This window comes from Macaca fascicularis, chromosome 17 (assembly GCF_037993035.2).
Source record: "Macaca fascicularis isolate 582-1 chromosome 17, T2T-MFA8v1.1".
Lineage (NCBI taxonomy): Eukaryota > Metazoa > Chordata > Mammalia > Primates > Cercopithecidae > Macaca > Macaca fascicularis.
In genome coordinates this window covers 7,147,123-7,167,752 of record NC_088391.1, presented here as the reverse complement: position 1 = coordinate 7,167,752, position 20,630 = coordinate 7,147,123, and the positions used below count along the sequence as shown (strand labels likewise).

General features: G+C 39.1%; 1 protein-coding gene across 6 annotated transcripts in view; it reads left to right on the top strand.

Moving 5' to 3' along the window:
- USP12 (ubiquitin specific peptidase 12) overlaps positions 1-20,630 on the top strand; it is a 148,039-nt gene that overhangs the window by 31,519 nt on the left and 95,890 nt on the right. The window lies entirely within an intron of this gene.

Below are 20,630 nucleotides of genomic sequence, written 5' to 3'. Positions count from 1 at the left end.
TCTCTTGTTAGAGCAAGTGAATATTTAGCACTTTGAAACATTGGAATTTTAAGTTAAAATCTTTGAATTTATTATATCTAAAATTGCTTTATATATGAAGAAAGAATAACATTAATGAAATTTCTGGTCTGTTTAGGATTCTAAGTGCTGACTTGCAGAGAAGACTTCAGTTTTGTTACTTATAAAATTAGGATAGTATCTTAAAAAGTTATTTTGAGGGTACATGATGTATAGAAAGTTCCTAGTAGAGTCCTTGGCCTAACCTAGGCGCTTAATAAATGGTACCTAGACTATTACACTATTGTTATTGTGCCCTATAGTGTCTATAAGCATAGAAGCATGAAAAATACTTCTTTGCTTAATATTCCATATTGATGTAGATTTAAGATTTCACATTCTAAAAGTTTTGACTGTGTGTTTTCATAACTGTGCTGAATTGAAAATGAAAATTTCACATAAATGTAAACTTCAATGAGTTTTCAGACAAACTACACCTATGCAACTGGCTCCAATATTAAGAAATAGAACATCATCAGTACTTCTGAAACCACTATTCTGCTCCCTCCCAGTCACTACACAACATTTTTGTGTTCAGGGGACATTGCATGAGTTTTATGACTTTTTATTATGCCCTACTCAAAACATGTAGTTAAAAAAAAAGAAAAACAACTATTTTGGGGATTAGAATTGCATTAGATGAGAAACTTGAAATGGGCTTTGTAAATAGCTTTTTGTATTGCATAGTGTGATTTTTAATGTAAGTACAATAGTAATGTATTTTGCAGATAGGGAGTACAGTTTTAATTTGTATTTTAGTCTGTCAGAGGGTAATTAGTAGAACCTTTTTGAGAGACAAGTATGTTAGAACATCTTTTTTCTATCACTTGTTTATTGTCTGTGAACAACAAAGGTAGAACCTCTGTTTCCTTTTCTGTAAGGATAAGTCATAACTTTGTATCACCTGTCCTTAGCATAGTTCCTGGCACACATAGGCCATATAAGAAAATGTTTTAAAAATAAATATGTGAATCAGTCTAGGCAAGTACATGTTAGCACTTGTATGTGACTTCACCTGCATTTATTTGTACATGAAAGAATTTAGGGTGGGACTTGCATGTATGAAATTGTTGTAGGAGAGCTCTATTTTCATTATCAGTTTATACAAGAGTGACTATATTTTTATTTTGGGGGGATGGAATCTTGCTCTTTCTCCCAGGCTGGAGTGCAGTGGCGCGATCTCGGCTCACTGCAGCGGCGCAGTCTTGGCCCACTGCAGCCTCCACCTCCCAGGTTCAAGTGATTCTCCTGCCTTAGCCTCCTGAGTAGCTGGGACCACAGGCACACACCCCCATGCCCAGCTGATTTTTGTATTTTTAGTAGAGATGGGGTTTCACCATGTTGCCCAGGCTGGTCTCAAACTTCTGACCTCAGGTGATTCTCCGGCCTCGGCCTTCCAAAGTGCTGGGATTACAGGCATGAGCCACCACACCCAGCCAAGAGTGACTATTTTAAAAAACAATTTGGTGCTAGTATGTAGTGTAAGCTGTAGGAAAATTACAATTGTAGGAATATGGGGTATATCAGCATATAGAAATTAATTACTCAGATGAAGGTAGGGCGTGAATCGATACATAGAAAACTCTGTTAAGTGTGTCTGCATGTTAGGTATTGTATCTTGATCTGTATGTTGAACTGGTTTCCCGAAGAAATCATAAATCTGGGAAAAGTCCAGCAAAATGTTACTGATGTTAGGAATGGATGCAGTAGTAACAGACTGAAAAGAATGAGAATCTTCTTTGGAAAGATACTGGTTAATACATAAGATGCGATTATAAGGCTGAATGATCATACACCTTACCGTCTAAACTGGGACACTTTGGGAGTGGAAAGGCGTGCTATTAATTATGCCATGACAACTGGTGCAAACTGTTTCTGGTGAAGTGGGACGTGTGATTACTCTGTTACAGGGTGCATATGGGTTTCTCTTTTGTATCCTGGAGTTCTAGAATTAATATTTCTTTAAACTCAAAGGGAGTAATCGTAGAATAACTAAAAAGGCAAACAATACCCGAAACATAGCAAATGTGGCGCTTTCAAACTGAAAATACGAGAAAAATTGTAGGAAAATAGCCTGTCACATGCAAGAGTGACACCATGTTGAAGTGAAACCAGTCATAATGGACCAGGGTTTGACTCCTGCATACAAAGGCTTTCCCGCAGCAAGGTCAGAAACAATGCCTGTAGTGTTGATAATGCCTCGTGGAGGTGCTTATCTAACCTCTCCAGTGGTCACAAGTTTCCTAAGAAAGCCTGAGGCCTGCCGAGCTGCACATGTGCTTGCCCTAAAAGCTTGCTCTGTGAAGGGTGTTTTCTGGAGGGTGATACAGGGGATACACCATCTCTCAGCTGCCAAGACATTGCTTTTGTTCGTAAATTTACCATCTAAGCCTGTCCTGGAATTTTCAGGCCTTTAATAGACTTGTTCATAAGTCCCTGTTATATTTTTCTTTCTGAGAAACTGGATTTGTTAGCCTCTTTCATTGGCCTCTCAGCTCCCTGAGCCTTTCGGAGTATGTTTGCCATATAGGAGCAAAAGTTTATAGTTAAATGGATGGTAGTAATATTCTTCTATGCTGTGTAACAAGTAATCAGAAATTTAGCAGCTTAAGTGAACTCATGTGATCTAACAGTTTCTGTTGTAGGTAAGCCGTGCCCTCTGCAAGGCTGTAATCAGTGAGCTGGCCAGGGCTTAGGCCACATCTGCAGTTGCAGTTGGCAGTGGATCTGCTTTCAGGCTCACTGAGTGTTTCTTGCAGCTGTTAAGACTAAGGGCTTTGGGCTTTTTCTGGTTGCCAGTTGGCAGCTGCACTTAGTGCTGAGAGGCTGCCTACGTCCTTGCCATGTGGCCCTTTCCATAAGCCCTCTCAGCACGGCAGCTTGCTCCTTCCAAGCCAATGAGGGAGTCAGGGAGCAAGTCTACTAGCAGTATGGAGTCTTATATAATGTCACATAGTCACAGCAGTGACATCCCATCTCCTTCGTCATTTTCTACTAGTTAGAAGGAATTCACAGGTCCTGCCCATATTCCAAGGGAGGCCGTTATACAAAGGCATGGATACTAGCAGGCTGAGATCGGAGGAACACTGTAATTTCTGCCCACCACAGCACTGCGTTGACGATAGCTTCTCAGTGAGAAGCCTCTGACTGAGGTTTAATCGTGTGGTATCTTACTTGTGATTATTTGTGTGTGAAATCTAGTATAGTTTGTTAGAACATGTCTACTTTCATTTAAGTATACATCTATCTATTTACAGCACTTTAAAATTCATTTTTGATGGTGAGCACAGTACTGTGGCTTGGGATAGTATATCCATTTCTATATTATTGACAATTGATTTTTTTTTGTTTGCTAATATCCCCACTTAATAGATCATTGATAACTGACAGTCTTTTTATACAGCGGATTGAAGATGGTTGATTTATTATGACATCTATCATGTATAATCATGACATATCTCTAAACATAATTAAAGTGTTCAAGTTCTTCTTTAACGACACCTAGAATTATTGTTTACTTGAGGTTGTTTTAGGCTCATGAGGCTTCCTGGACAACCCTTTGTTTAAAATGAAGGAATTGAGGGAATATATTTTGTAATATGGAAGACTACTGGCACACATCACCTGATGTGAAGGGGTATCTCTTTCTGAACAAATGCAGTCGTTGTCTTTGTCACTTATTTGGCAGTTAATAATGTATTTTGCTTTAACCATATCTAGTGTTTTTTTTATTATAGGAAAACTTAAATGTATATTGACGTAGACAATATTATGTACCCCCAGGTACCTATCACGCTTTAGTTAACGCAAAAAACATCTCTTGACCAATGTTGTGTCTTTTTTACTCCCTCTAACTTAGACCTTGCCAGGTTCTTTAGGAGCAAATCCCGAATATCATTTTATTACTTAAATATTGTATATTTACCTTTTTAATATGTTTGATCTAGGTTCTCCTTTTTTTATACTGAATGCTCCCTGAGCATATGAACCATATGCATATTTCAAGTTTTAGCCTAGTGGTGCCTTGTGGGTAGTCAGTACATATTTGGAAAGCTATACATAAGTACACACTTAGAAGTCAGAAAAGTCTGTCTTCTCTAATTTAATGTGAGTCGACTCTACAAACTAATCTAGAATAAGTTACCTATCTATTCTCTCCATTGAAGAAGAATTTCACTTTTTTGAATTACCTAAAGGGTATTTATTTATTTATTTATTTAGTTGAGGCGGAGTTTCATTCTTGTCACCCAGACTGGAGGGCAGTGGTGTGATCTTGGCTCACTGCAACCTCCACCTCCCGGGTTCAGGCAATTCTCCTGCCTCAGCCTCCCGAATAGCTGGGATTACAGGCAATGCACCACCATGCCTGGCTGATTTTTGTATTTTTAGTAGAGATGGGGTTTCACCATGTTGGCCAGGCTGGTCTCGAATTCCTGACCTCAGGTGATCCAGTCGCCTCGGCCTCCCAAAGTGCTGGGTAATTACAGGTGTGAGCACCGCGCCTGGCCAAGGGTCTTTATTAAGATCTGTTTTCTTGTTGTTATAGACTTGGACTTAGGAGCCTTGAAGTTTTGTTGCTTCTCTAACAGTCACAGTTTGTTTTGAAAGGAAGGCAGTGGGTTAAACAGAACATGGAAAGCGGTTTATTTTATTGTAATCACCTTACTCTCCCGCTTTCAGCAGTGTGACAGAAAATTAGGGTCTGTTTAAAATAATATTTTGATCTCAGGACAGGAGTCATTTGAGAATCCTACAGCAGAACTCATGGTGCTGCCTGAATTCTATGTAAAATGAGCCCTGTTAAAACAAAGTTCATATGTTTTGGGATGGGATATTTTAAAATTCAACTTGGGAAGTAAAGGAAAGCATGTTTTCCTTCTTTGCTGCTGTCTCCCCTCCCTAGCTAGCTTCTGGCAGTAAGAGTTTATATGTAGTTATATATCCATATGTAAAATAGCAGATTTGTAATCTATATATTCTTTAATATTTATTTTATTTATTTTTGAGACAGAGTCTCACTCTGTCACCCAGGCTGGAGTGCAGTGGCGTGATCTCGGCATACTGCAACCTCTGCCACACTGGTTCAAACAATTCTCATGCCTCAGCCTCCCTAGTAGCTGGGATTACAGGCCTGTGCTACCATGCCTGGCAAATTTTTGTGGATTTTTAGTAGAGATGGAGTTTCACCATGTTGGCCAGGCTAGTCTCGAACTCCTGGCCTCAAGTAATCCACCTACCTCGGCCTCCGAAAGTGCTGGGATTATAGGGGTGAGCCAGCATGCCCAGCCTCCATACACCCAATATTTAAACGTTTGAGTATATGAATGTTTAGGGATTTAGATATAACTAAAGTTTACTTAAAAATATATATAAATGTTGTTACGATAGAGATTTGAGATCAGACAAAATAAATTCTAAATGTTTTCATTCATTTTAAGATTTTTTATTTAGCTGAGACAGGGTCTTGCTTTATTGCCCAGGTTTTGTGGTCTCAGCTCACTGCAACCTCTGCCTTCGATGTTTAAGGTATTGATTTTTCCACCTCAGCTTCCTGAGTAGCTGGGACTACAGATGGCTAATTTTTTTTGTTTGTTTGTTTTGGTTTGGTTTTTCTAGTAGAAATGGGGTTTCACCATGTTGCCCAGGCTGGTCTCAAACTTCTGGGCTCAAGGGATTTGCCTGCCTCATCCTCCCAAAGTGCTGGGATTACAGACATGAGCCGTAGCACCTGGCCTTGTTTCAGGATATATATTTATTTGAACTGTTCATAGGTATTTTCAGCATCTGTGAAACATTTAGTTAGAACATGTCTACTTTCGTTTGAGTGTACATCTGTTTACAGAACTTTAACATTCATATTTGATGGTGTCAGTCAGTGAGTACTGTGGCTTGGGATAGCATTTCTATTTCTATAATATTGACTTTTTTTTTGTTTGCTAATATCTCCACTTAATAGATCATTAATTACTGACCTAGTCTTTTTATAAAACTGGTTGAAGATGGCTTATTTATTATGACATCTATCTTGTACAATCGTGACATCAAATCTTTAGGCATAATTAATAAAATGTTCAATTTCTTCTTTAATGTCATCTAGAATTGTTTGAGTGTTTTTAGGCTCAGGAGGCTTCCTTGGACAACCCTTTGTTGTTCAAAATGAAGTAATTAAGAGAGTATATTTTGTAATATGGAAGACTTTAGGGGACCTGATTAGAAAGTAACTCTTCTCTTTTCTGACAGATTTGGGAGAAAGCTTACCTTTTATGTGGGCATGTTGAAGTATGTTTTCCTACCTTGAAACTCATTGAAATTTTATTTTTCCACCCTCTCAGTTGCTGACTTATTCTCCCCTTTTTCAGTGTCTCTTTTCAGAATATACCAGAGAATGATTATATGGCAAGCCAAATGTGATAGAGAAATTTTAGAAATTGAACTGCTTTTGATCAAAACACTTTTTTATGCTACCTTTCTCCAAATTCTGTCGTACAAGTTGTTAGTAACCCTATAGAGAGAGCTTCTTTAGTTTTTTTCATTTATAGGGCAGTCATACATTTCAGTCATAATGTGTGACTAATAACATTTATTTTTCTCACAGGGTCTGGCTCTGTGACCCAGGCTGGAGTGCACTGGTACAATCATAGCTCACTGCAGCCTTGAACTCCTGGGCTCAAGCCATCCTTCTGCCTCAGGCTCTCAAGTAGCTAGGACTACAGGCACACACCACCTAATGGGCACACCCAGCTGATGTTTTCATTTATTTAGAGATGGAATTTTACTATGCTGCCCAGGCTGCTCTCAGACTCCTGGGCTCATGTGATTCTATTGCCTTGACCTCCCAAAACATTGGGATTACAGGCATGAGCCACCACTCCCAGCCCCAAATATTGCTTTTTAAATTAGAATAAAATTAGAACATTTTTCTGAATATAAATATATATATATTTTAACATTTCAATATGTAGTATTTAAGAAAACATTGTTAGTGATTATTATTGGAATAGTGGTCTGAATGAAACCTGCTTTGGTGTGGGCTGAGAGTTTCTGATCAGATTGATTTAGCTCCAGATATTCCTCCCATTATTGTAGATGTAGTAGCAAAGCTTTTTATGTAATTTAGATGATAATTTATATTCTGGGAAGAGTAGACTACTTTGAAGTAATATTATTCTTGTTAAACTATATTATAAAGTATGCCAAGCTTTCACCTTTAGGATAAGGCTAGAGTCATGGTCTTGCCAGAAAGTGGGTGATCTTTTATCTGAGAAGAGCATGACAGTGGTGAGAGCAGAGAAGAGCTCATGGCACTTTGGTTTTTACAGCAGACACAGGACAAGGACACTCCTATCCTCAGATTACTGCTCTTGTTAACGTGCCCACCAGCTCCTCACACACACGTAGAACTTGAAACCAGTGATCTTTTAGGACAACCAGACCTACGCAAATGCAGAGGAAACCCTCATGAGATACTTACACTAACCATCTTTCGTTCACAAAGCTGAACAGCCAACCAAGGATTTCCAGACACTCGAGGAAAACCAAGAGATTGAAACATGGAAGAGTCTCCTTTGAGGAGCAGTAGTTTAATGAGTGAGGGCTGTATTTCTGTTCCTTTGATTTTTTTTTTTCCTTCCTGTACTGCTTTTTATTGGAATGATATTTTGTTTACGTTTTGCTAGTAATCTGTATGTTTTTTAACATGTGTAACTAAAATTTTTTTGTTTGAAGTTGCTAACATTTCTTCCGGCCCCTCTCTACTTCACAAGCCAATCTCCTTAGCACACATTAGCTACCCTTCAAGTATCTACTCTTTCTAGTTAATTGCTTTTTGAATACACCAAAGATAAAGCATGGAAGATATAATTATAGAAGCAAATATAGATGTTATAATCCCTGAATATATGAGGAAGTGGCTGAGAGGTGGAGGAAATGAGGGATAGCAGGAAAGGTAAATGTGCTTATTTCCTTTTGTTTCATAGGCCGGATTTCTTACGTGCTATATGAAAATTGGTAAATCTAGCTAAAGATTTAGATGCAGAACCAGTAGAAGCACTAGAACAATACTCTACCCAATGACACGTAATAAAAATTAGGAGGTGGCCTGTGAAAGGAGAGTTGGGAGGTAGTGTGTCAGTTTCTCTTCCTACAAAGTGCAGAATTAAGAGCTGTTGACTGAGGCATACAATATATTATTTAAAGTTATGATAATAATCATTAAGAACTAAAACTGTTAATGGGGGTTGTCTCCAGGGAAATGAACCTTAAGGGAGGGAGTGGTGAATAATACTTTGAGTTTTACACTCACTTTACAGTTTGGATTATTTTTAGATTATTAACTTACAGTATTTATAAAATAAAAAGTTTTACACAAAGCATATGAAAGGGATTTGGTGCTTGTTCTGATATTTTAACTGTCCATAGGAAGCTAACCTCAGACTTTTACATAGGTTAAAGATTGGTCTCTTTTCCTTCTATTTACGTAGTAGCTTTCAAAGCCAAGTGTACTTGAACAAGGTACTTCACTCTACTGCTGCAAGTTTCCATCATGTTGCTCACTTTGATAAAATGATTACTTAGAAAAATCTAAATGACTCATGTTTCTAGTCATACCTTTACATAATGCTTTACGTTTTACAGCACTTTCACATTCACTATTGGATTTCCATAACCCCGAGGTAGGCAGAGTAGGTATTTTCCTGTATGAGATGGTGAGGAAACTAAGACTGAGAAAGTGACTCACCCAGAGTCACGTGGTGTGAGAAGTGGTGGTGGCGCTCACTGCTCACCCACTCACCAGGAGGGTTTCACACCTGTGCAGGCTTCTGGCCTACCATGGCTAAAGTGTCTCTTACCAGTTCTTACCTTTCTTCTTTGTAACGTACCCACACTCAAGTTCCCATGTTGATTGCTTCCTGTGTTCTGAATTAGTATTCAAATTGTGTTTAACGTATATAAATCTGTTTATTTTTAAAAATGAATTTTACTGCATTTTGAAAATGCCACACATAAACTTTGAGTGTCATTCAGCCCTTGTTATTTCTGTAGCTGCACAACACTATTCCTTCCTTCCTTTCATGAAGTGATCTTTTTGTCCAGAATTTTTCTGACACCCTTGTTTTTTTTAAGTGTCATGGCTTGCTGATCAAAGTGGTGGAATTTAAATGTTGTTGCCTTCAAGAATTAGCTAATCTTTTGGACTTGTGATACTTGTGTAATCTTTTCGGACTTGTGATTTGGCCTTATTTGAACCCTGCAGAAATGGTTTTCATCCAGGAAATTTGGGATTTTGACAAGTGACTCACTGAAAAAACCACATTAATTGTGGGGAGGTAAGCGTGCTCAGCTCTTGTGTTGGGCCCCAGTGTGATACCCTTGATACAATTGATTTAATAATACCTTTGACTAGTCATTCTAGTGTCTGGAATTCCTCAGGGATGGTTTCTGTCAAATTCTTTTTTTCCTGCAAATACACCATATTTTCCTCTGTTTTTTTGGCATGTTTTGTGATTTTTTTTTTTTTTTTTTTTTTTTTGTGAGAACTGAACAGTTTGAATGTTGTAATGTGGTGACTCTGAAAATCAGATTCTCCACCTCCTCAGTAATTGCTTTTTTGAGGCTTGCAGTCATCCATTTGTATAATGACTTTTCTAAACCAGTTTTGCAAAGTCTGTATTCCTTGTTGTTTGTGGTCACTGAAGTTCTGTCTTACTATCTCTGGACAACTATGACTTGACAGAAATTTAGTATAATGTCTGGATCCCTATCCCCCTCAATAAAGGGAAAAAAACAAGAAAGATTGCAGCCTAAGGGGATAGAAACAAGAGCAAGCATCTGTGCTGTTTCCCGAGGCTACTGCCAGGCTGAGCAAAATGCACAATCCGAAATTGTTGAAGGGCAAGGCTCCTGCTGCCAGCCCTGTTACTAGGCAGCTGCTCTAGGAGGTGGTCCTGTGCCCGCCTCTGGGGATGCTGAGGAGTAGGGGATAGTAGCTGGTTTGCATGCTGTGGTCTCTTCTCCCTTCATCAACCACTGCCCTGGGTGTTTAATGTCTGATGAGGGTCTAAGGTTCAGAATAGTTGATTCTGATGTATTTTTCAGCTTAATGGTTTTGTTGGAAGGACTAACCCTTGGAGCTTTCTACTCTGCCATTTTCCATGTTGGTCACTCCACTGATATGTTTTGGATGTGACCGTACTTCACGCCAGTTGCAGCCAGTTTTTTTCTACTTCCCCACCATTTATCAAACAGTTGTGCTTTTTTGTTCTTGTTTTTGAAGATACTGAAACTGCATTAATGGAATAAAGTCCTTTGCAGCATTTCTCTAACATCCTTCACAAAAATTGTGCATACGTTTTATTTTCTATTATTATTAAGAGATAGGGTCTCACTCTTGTCGCCCAGGTCATAGCTCACTGCAGCCTCGAACTCCTGGACCTAACGATCCTCCTGCCTCAGCCTCCAGAGCAGCTGGGACTATAGACATGCTCCACAACATCCTCTGTAGAGACAGCATCTTGCTGTGTTGCCCAGGCTTCTCTAGAACTGCTGGCCTTAAGCAGTCCTCCTGTTCTGACTTCCCAAAGTGCTGGCATTATGGGCGTGAACCACTGCACCTGGCGTACGCACATCTTTAGAGTGACACTGTCATTTTCTGAGCTGTTGATGGTGTGGTTGCTAAGAATGGTTTTTATTTTTGCAGAACTTAAAGGTTGTTTTCAGTTCTTTCACAGTTTTATAGCTGGAAAATGGTAAGGGAGAACCACATTTTATAGGTCAGGGGAATCGAGGTCTAGAAAACAGGGCTGGCAGAGATGCTGCTTTATTCTTTTCACTTAACTCTGGTTTAATATTCCTGTTGTCTCAGTGACACAGAGCTACAGGTCACTTTCTTACTGTGGTAAGAAAATGAAGAACTCTGAGACAGTTCACAATATGAGTACCTTTTTTTGTTTGAAGTGTATGGAATATTCTAAGTATTTGATATAACTATGTAAGTTTGATGATAATTTGCTTTTTATTAAAGGATGAGTCAGAGTTCGCATATGGAATCTGGAGTATGAACTCTGTTACTATAAACTAAGTCAGTCCATAATGTAATTTGTTGATTTTGGTTTCACTTCAACTTAATAATACCTTTTATTTATATAGTGATTTCTTCTCAGGAGTGGTAGGTACTTTACAGATACTTTATTATACTATAACGTAGGTGTTGGGAAAAATAGAAGTGTTCATGTATTTATAAGTGGAAAAACATCAACACAGGTTTTCTCATTGAGCATAATCACAGAAATCTGTTATCCAAGTCAGGTGTCTGAAGGGTATGCAGGGTGGCAATCCAGGGATCCTTGCTTTTCATAGAGCTGAAACCTTATTTGGTGAAATAGATACAGAAATTGTCAAGAATATGGTAGAAAGAGCTTGATGAAACTTTCTTGTAATTTGTTCACCAAAGTGGGTGAATCCCTGCATTGAAGACAACGTGAAGATGCTGAAAAAACACATCTTGCCCCCTTTTTGCCTTAGGTAAGGTGCCAGTTACGGAGTTCAGATATAGTTATGTTTTAAATGTTTGGCATCCATGAGAGTATTTTATTAATTTTTTGAAAGCTTTTTGTATTGTTAGGAAAGTAGGATCTGTGAAGTTTCATTGTGCACACTCAAGTATGTTGTTATGCTGAGTTTGGTCATATTTGAGAATTTCTCTTTTGATGTTATTGTTAAGCCAAATGTGAAGGCTTGACAGAGTGGTTCTTGGAAAAGCCAGTATTATCACTACTGTCACTTCTGACAGAGATGAAGTAATGTGATTTCTTTCAGTAGCTCATTGTCTCATCGTGAACATTTACAGATCAAAAGCTTGGTTTTTGTTTGTTTGTTTTTTGGCATCCAGTGGTCTTATATTTCCATATCTTAACTGAGTTAAAAGACTTAAGGTAAATCCGAATCTTCTTTTGTTCTTTCTAAATATTCTCTGTAACACATTTAGCCATGAATTATGTGGTGAAACTTCATTGAAAATACTGAATAAAATAATTGGAATACTGTGCCTTTTGATATGTCAGATAGGAATATTGAGTTTCTAGTGGACATTTGAATTTTTGAAAGTTAAAATTACATGCCTGTTGGTTTGGTTTAGTTATTTTAGCAATGAATTATAATATTGATTCAGATATGTAACTTGTTTTTTATTACATAAGTGGAGTCCTCTGAGTAAATTTAGATTTGCAGTTATTTGCCCAGTGATTAATCATATAATTGGATTTTTTCTGAACTGCTTAGATGAGAAATTTATGTGTTTTAATATGTTACATATGTGCTTCTGTGGTGGCAGCTGAAGGAGAAATAAACTACTTTTAATTTCTTCTGGGAAGAAATTCTGTTTTTGAAAACTTGCCAGAAATCTTCCCTATCAGGTTGAAGATGTTTAGGAGTGATATGGAGGGTAGGTTGGGAGGATGGGATATATACACAAACATAAACACTACTGGACAGCAAATTCATATTGTTTCTCTTTCTTCCTGCAACGAAACAAGTGGTTTTCAGAAGACTTGTGATAGAGAGGAATAGAGACAAAGGCCCTTTGATCATATGATTATTAGAGCTTGATAATTGGTTGTACAATATTTCATTTCTCTCAGAGTTAGCAACATGTTCTGACTTCTCCATTAGTGTTGGCAACTGAACCTCTCTGTTCCCTTTTGTGTCATTGGTACCATATCGTATCTTACCGAGGGTCACTTTGCTTTGTGCCAATTTCTGATTTTAAGCTTTTGCAAGCTTCCGCCACGTGTACTGCAATGGTGCAATGCCAGTTTTAGGTCTAGACCTTTCTACTTTTTATGGTGCACATTTTAACTTCGATGGGATAGTTAAAAACAGAGGAGGCCACTAGAGGAAGTATAGCCCAAGATTCTTAGGATGACCGCAGATCAGTGCAGAACCCCCAGATACTTTCCCTCCCAGCCACAGAAATTGTGTCAGGACTGTGTTTTTTGAAAGACTCATCCGAAGGAAAGAGTAGTAGATGGCACTGTAGTTGGGATGGAGGAAGATGGGCAAAGGAAGTTTGCTTTGGGCCTGTTGTGCCAGGCCTTGTTCTGAACATCTTCTATACATTTTTCACAGAAACAGGCCGTGTTGCAAGTCTTATTTGCCCTTTTTTTGCAGATTAGTAATTTGGAGCTCAAATGTTTAAAAAAAGTTATTTGTTCTAAATTTAAACTTTGGTAACTCTACAGTAGTGATGCGGTTTTAGAATTGTAGCATTTGGGGTTTGCAATAGATGCTACAAATCTGGTCTCTCATCTTGCTGATGAGAAAACTGAGGCAGTGTTTTATTGCAGTGGTTCAGTAGTTTAGTTTATATTAGAATGGGGACAGGAATGTAGCCTTCTGGTTTGAAGGCTGTCACTCAGTGCCCTGCCCAGCCTGTAGTTGGAACGTTTAAATGCCTACTCTTCGTAGTTCAGGGCTTTCATTGTACCAACATGAAAAGCTATGATGAAAATACCCCTGAAGAAAGAGTCAAAGCCTGGCTCATTTGGTTCTGTTTGTGCTATTCCTTTCTGTTAGTTTTCCTTCTCACAGGCCCCTCAGCTGCAGGTCTGTTGGAGTTTACTAGAGGTCCACTCCAGACCCTGTTTGCCTGGGTATCACCAGTGGAGGCCGCAGAACAGCAAATATTGCTGCCTGATCCTTCCTCTGGAAGCTTTGTCCCAAAGGGGCACCCGCCTGAATGAGGTGTCTGTCGGCCCCTGCTGGGAGGTGTCTCCCAGTCAGGCTACACTCCCAGTCAGGGACCCACTTGAGGAGGCAGTCTGCCCGTTATCGGAGCTCTAATGCCATGCTAGGAGAACCACTGCTCTCTTAGAGCTGTCAGGCAGGGATGTTTAAGTCTGCAGAAGCTGTCTGCTGCCTTTTGTTCAGATATTCCCTGCCCCCAGAGGTGGAATCTAGAGAGGCAGTAGGCCTTGGTGAGTTGCAGTGGGCTCCGCCCAGTTCAGGCTTCCCTGCCGCTTTGTTTATACTGTGAGCACAGAACTGCCTACTCAAGCCTCAGCAATGGTGGACGCCACTCCTCCTGCCAAGCTCCAGGGTCCCAGGTCAATCTCAGACTGCTGTGCTAGCAGTGTGCAAGGCTCCCTGGGTGTGGGACCCGCCAAGCCAGGCATGGGAGGGAGTCTCCTGGTCTGCCAGTTGCGAAGACCATGGGAAAAGCACAGTATTTGGGCAGGAGTGTACCCTTCCTCCAGGTACAGTCACTCATGGCTTCCCTTAGCTAGGAAAGGGAAATCCCCTGACCCCTTGCATTTCCTGGGTGAGATGACAGCCCACCCTGCTTCCGCTCGCCCTCTGTGGGCTGCACCCACTCTCCAGCCAGTCCCAATGAGAGGAACCAGGTACCTCAGTTGGAAATGCAGAAATCACCCGTCTTCTGCATCGATCTCACAGGAAGCTGTAGACCAGAGCTGTTCCTATTTGGCCATCTTGTAAGTGACTCTGAGTTCCATCTGTTTGTGAAGCTTTTCCAAGTTCTCCAGCACTCAGTGTTGTTCCTGTCCAGACTTGCTATAGTACATCGTGTGTTGTGACATAGTTTGGACACTTATTCTCTTATCTCTGTATCTTTAAATTTATTTTTAAATTGATTTTTATTTATATGTGATCATGAAAAGCTAATTTTTATTCACTGTCTACTCCCCAGTTGAATTATGATTTTGACATTTTTCTTATGCTTTTGTATATAAAATATAAAAAATTTCAACCTACATTGAGAAATGAGACCCAGTACATACATTTATATTTCCATATTGAAACAAAAGTTTGAGAAGCCTTTGTTTACTCCTAATAAAGATGTGTATCTGATCTGTTTTACTGAAAAAGAAGATGGTAGTGGTCCACTGCAAAGACCTCACCACTCACTAATGGGTGCCACACTTTAAAAATCATGTTCTCCAATTACTAGCACAGGGCTAGAGAGAACACAGGTAGTCAGATACTGAATTTCACATATCCCGAGGCCTACTGCTTTGATACTCTTTTTATGATTCCTCAGACTCATTGTGTAGATATAATGTGTTTTGTCATAAATATTTTCATTGCCTTTGATTTGGTTTCAGGGCACATGGTGTTTTCTAGAACAGGTATGAGGGTTAAGCCTTCTCTTTGACTCTTCACCCTTTTTCATCTATGAGATAAACTTGTTTCACCTTTATACTTTGGATTCATCTTTACAGCTCACATTCACTTCTTTGTTGTGTTTATACCCTTACACCCTCACATGGGCTGCTTCCTGTGCCTCCAGAACTTTTCTTATTTTACCAAGTCACATGCTTTTCCCACCTCCGGGAAGCTTTTCCTGCCTGATTTGGCAGTTCTCCTTTGTGTACTGACCTGATCTAACTTAAAATGATACACACTGCATTCTAAAATATGATTTGAAACATGAAACTGGAACAGTGTATTGAATTTTCTCTTTATGTGTGTTAAAGTTGTGTGGAAACTAATAGTTTGGCTAACTATTTAAATACATTTTCCAAATGATAGATGCACATTCTTTTTTTTAAAATTTTCAAAATTACTTTTATTTATTTATTTATTTTGATAGATGCACATTCTTTTGTGTTTTCATCATTTTTAATTTCTTGGTAAGGTGTACTGTTCTGTACTTTCTGAAACAGTATATACTGAATGTAACTTTTCAAAATGACATATCCTCATAGACACCATGTTTTAGCCATAATCTAGTTTTAGATGTAGATGTTGTGGGCCAGGAGATTTTTAAGTTAAGGAATTACATTAATTCCAGATTGAATTAATTGTTTTCAGTTTACTTTTGTGTAATTTTTATCTTTTTCATAATGGCAGAGTGAAAGGAGTGAAAGGTAGATAGTTATATGTTTTCCATGGTTGACTATGTAAAAATTATTTAATTGCAGGATAGCCATCTCCCAGATTACTTTTTTCCTATTTGCAGATATTTTTGGGTTGCTCACAACATTTAATATATAGTTACTTTTATATTATCAAAATAATAGGCCAAGGGTATCTTTGTAATTTCAGCCTATTATTATTTCACTTGGATGGCGATTTCTGGGTGTGAAAAGAACAAGCCCTCATCTTTTCTAGAATTCATACTAGGTAAGTTGAAGGAGATACTTGCCCCATTGCCTGTGTATTAGTCCATTTTCATGCTGGTGTGAAGAAATCCCTGAGACTGGGTAATTTATAAAGAAAAAGAGATTTAATGGACTCTCAGTTCCACATGGCTGGGTAGGCCTTAAAATCATGGTGGAATGCAGAGGATCAGCAAAGGCATGTCTTCCATGGTGGCAGGCAAGAGAGCGTGTGCAGGGGAACTGCCCTTTATAAAACCATCAGATCTCATGAGACTTATTCACTATCACGAGAACAGCATGGGAAAACCCATGCCTATGATTTAGTTACCTCCTACTGGGTCCCTCCCACGACACGTGGGAATTACGAGAGCTACAATTCAAGATGAGATTTGGGTGGGGACAAGAGCCAAACCATATCAGCCTACAAATTCTTAGTATTGGACAGCTGTTGTTGAGGATATGATGCTATTTCCTAACTCATTCAGGACTTTGTTAATGTTTGACTTTTAATAGACTATCCAACATTGTATATTTAATGTTTCAATGAGATTGGAAGAGCCGTAAAATTCATATGTTGCTGGAAATGTGGGGATGGAAGGTACTATAGACAGAAGTTTTACATCTGAGGAAACTGAGGTCTGGAGAGAATGATCTGTCTCAAGTCATTTCCAACTTAACGTCATGGCCAAGACCAGACTCAAGTCTGTAGCTTTACTAGTTTAGTGCTACTTGTAGTATACCATGGTCTCTCTACAGCAGTTCTGTAATGGATCCATTCTCCCGTGAAATCTCTGTAAAATATTTCCTGTTTTTTGTTTTGTTTAGTTTTGTTTTTTTGAGATGGAGTCTCACTCTGTCACCCAGACCGGAGTGCAGTGACGCAATCTCAGCTCACTGCAAGCTCCACCTCCCAGGTTCATGCCATTCTCCTGCCTCAGCCTCCCAAGTAGCTGGGACTGTAGGCGCCGCCACCACGCCTGGCTAATTTTTTTGTATTTTTAGTAGAGACGGGGTTTCACCGTGTTAGCCAGGATGGTCTCAATCTCCTGACCTCTTGATTTGCCTGCCTCAGCCTCCCAAAAGTGCTGGGATTACAGGTGTGAGCCACCGTGCCTGGCCACGTTTCCTGTTTTTAATGAAACTTGAGTTTTCATTAATAACCTTACATTGACAGGAATATTGGCTAAAAAATACTGTCTGATATTAACCTTGTTTAGTTCTTAAGCACATCCACTAAAAAAAATTTTTTTAATGTTTATTTATTTATTTATTTTGAGATGGGGTCTCACTCTGTCATCCAAGCTGTAGTGGCGCGCTGCCGGCTCACTGCAACTTCCACCTCCCAGGCTCATGTGATCCTCCTATCTCCGCCTTCCGAGTAGTTGGGCTATAGTTGCGTACCACCATGCCTGGCTAATTTTTTGTATTTTTGGTAAAGATGGGGTGTTTTAGTCCGTTTTCACACTGTTGATACAGACATATCCAAGACTGGGAAGAAAAAGAGTTTTAATTGGACTTATAGTTGCACATGGCTGGGGAGGGGTCAGAATCATGGGAGGAGGAGAAAGGCACTTCTTATGGGGCGGTGGCAAGAGAAAATGAGAAAGATGCAAAATCAGAAACCCCTGATAAAACTAGATCTCGTAAGACTTACTCACTACCACGAGAACAGTATGGGGGAACCACCCCGATGATTGAAATTATTTCTTACCAGGTTCCTCCCACAACATGTGGAAATTATGGAAGTACAATTCAAGATGACATTTGGGTGGGGACACAGAGCCAAACCATATCACGGGGTTTTGCCATGTTGCCCAAGCTGGTCTTGATCTCCTGAGTCCACCTGCCTTGGCCTCCCCAAAGTGCTGGGATTACAGGCTGGAGCCACCATGCCTGGCCACACCATTGAGTTTTTACTTCAGCTTTTGCAACTTTTATATTTTGAAGTTGTATTTAGTTCTTTTTAAACATCTGCTTAGAGTCTCATCTTTGTTCTTACAATCAATTCATTGTCATTTGTTGACACATATTAGACATTTGTTTTACATCCTGTGCCTGTCAGTAACTTTTTGAGTTTCATTCTGCTGTCTGCATTTCTTCATGGGGCTCTTATTCATGGGGCTTTCTTTTCCTGTGTGTTTTTGTAATTTTTGATTTATGAATTCAAATCTCTTGGCATTGTACTTGTAGGAATTCTTTGTGGGTGGATTGAATTCATCTCATTCCAGAGTGAATTTGTGATTCTGCCTTTTGTGGAGTAGAAGAGGTGGAAGGAGGGCACTCTCAATTTAGGATTTCTTTGAATTCTCTACTGAGGTTTTTTTTTTTTTTTTTTTTTTTTTGATCACAGTTTGTGGAAATTTGGGTCACAGACTTTTAGAAGGGCCTAGTTATAGTTATGAGTTTTGGAAGATACTTCTTCTTTCTTCCTGTCTCTACTCCTAAGTGCCAAGGACAAGTCAAGCAAGTTTTCTTGCTGTTTCTTGTAGTGTGGGATTATTACTGGTTACCTTTTACATTGAAGAGAAACTCTTTGGAGATCTCGGCTTCATGCTCACATTGCCTGTTGTCCTCCCTGTCTTGAGTGGGCCCTAAGTTTTAGCACCTGTTTCCTGCATACCATTCCATTCAGCTGCTGGAAGAGAATTTAAAGGTCGCTAGGGTCAGAAAATACCAGCAGTGGGAAGTCTTTGATGTTTGCTTATCTCTCGTAATTACCCCATCACTTTGTTTTTTGATTCCTGCAGATTATTTTTATCACTAGCTCAGTTAATAGTTATTTTTCAATTTCACCTATCTTTTGATTGTTTTTATCAGAAGGGCCTGAGTATCTAATTACTTCTTCATGATGAATTCTGTAGTAAGGGTACTAAATCTCATCTTTTGCCTAAGTTACAAAAATGGGCACAGAAGTCAGAAAAAAATGTCTTCTTCCATTTATGTGTGTCATGTGCTCAGACAAAAATAAATTAATTCTGATACCTATGAAGACTCCATAGCAGAAGTACTACTTTTTTTTGTTGTTGTTGTTGTTGGAGTTTTGCTTTTGTTGCCTAGGCTGGAGTGCAGTGGCGCGATCTTGACTCACTGCAGCCTCAGCCTCCCGAGTAGCTGGAATTACAGGCGCCCACCACCACACCTGACTAATTTTTTGTATTTTTAGTAGAGACGGAGTTTCGCCATGTTGGCCAGGCTGGTCTTAAACTCCTGATCTCAGGAGATCCACCACGCCTGGCCTGGAGCAGAACTTCTTAACTCACCATCATGCCTTCCCTTTATCCCAGTAAAGAACCACTGATTTCATAAAAGCTATTGTTAGTTTTGATAGGGTCATACTTCTTAAATGTGGTAATGGAGCTATTATTATTGAATGTTTACTTTTTCTAGGCTCACTTTAAATTTTTGGGTGATTGTATGACTATTATGTGATATGATAGAATTTGTCAGCCTTCAACAAAATCCTTCAGGAATGTCTTAAAGATGGTTGCAATCGAACAGCAAAATTTTGACTTTGCAGTTGGTTTTCACCAGTTATGTCTAACTTTGGTGTTGAAAACGCTGTTAAATTTAAAAACAACTCAGCAGAAACCAATTGCTTAGTATAATCTTTTGCCTTTTTAGTTAGCATTAGGCTAGAGAGAGGAGTGTACCCTGATCATTTCTGTTGAGGAAAACCTTGAATGCATGCAATAAGCATGCTTCTCCTGCATCTGCAGAATCTGCTGCACAGTCATTACCACAGGAAGGCATAGTTTATGGTGCTGTGCCTTAGTTTAGAACTGTAATAAGGTGAGTACTGTTCCTTCTTTGTACTTTTCATTTCAGTCTGCTACCGTCAGTCTGTCCTAACCATCATTCTTCAAGCTATTGAATTGTGGAGTTGGCTTGGCATATATTGATTGTCTTAGACTTCCCTAGAGTTTTGTGTTAAAACAGTAATGTCTTCAGAAGCATTGATGAAAGTCATCAGAAACGATAGAATGTTGAGTGAGAAGGAATTTTAGAAATCACATAATCTTTTAATTTTCTGAATAGTTTTAGCCATGAAAATCTTAGTTCATGTAAAGGCTTACTTGAAAACCCAGCAGAAAATTTGTAACTGGGAGTTTTGAAAATCACTGAGGATTCTGACCCTTTTATTTTGCAAATGAAGATTCTTAAATCCAGAGAGGTTAAATGATGATGATCTACAGCTCTTTCTACCTTACCACTCTTGGCCTACTGTTCTCAGATTTCTGAATTGGATTATGGTTCTGCTTTGTTGTTAGGCTGTGTGGGGGAGTACAGTGATGATACCTCTGGGGGCCGCTTGAGGGAATTGGCTCTTGTCTGCTAAACTAAGGAGGGTATCTATTTTTTTGTATTATAGCTGTCTTGTTTTGTCTTCTGATTTTCCTCTTGTCATTTCTTAGCTTTTGCACGGAGCAGAAAAGATGTATTACTGTGACTGTTTTCTTT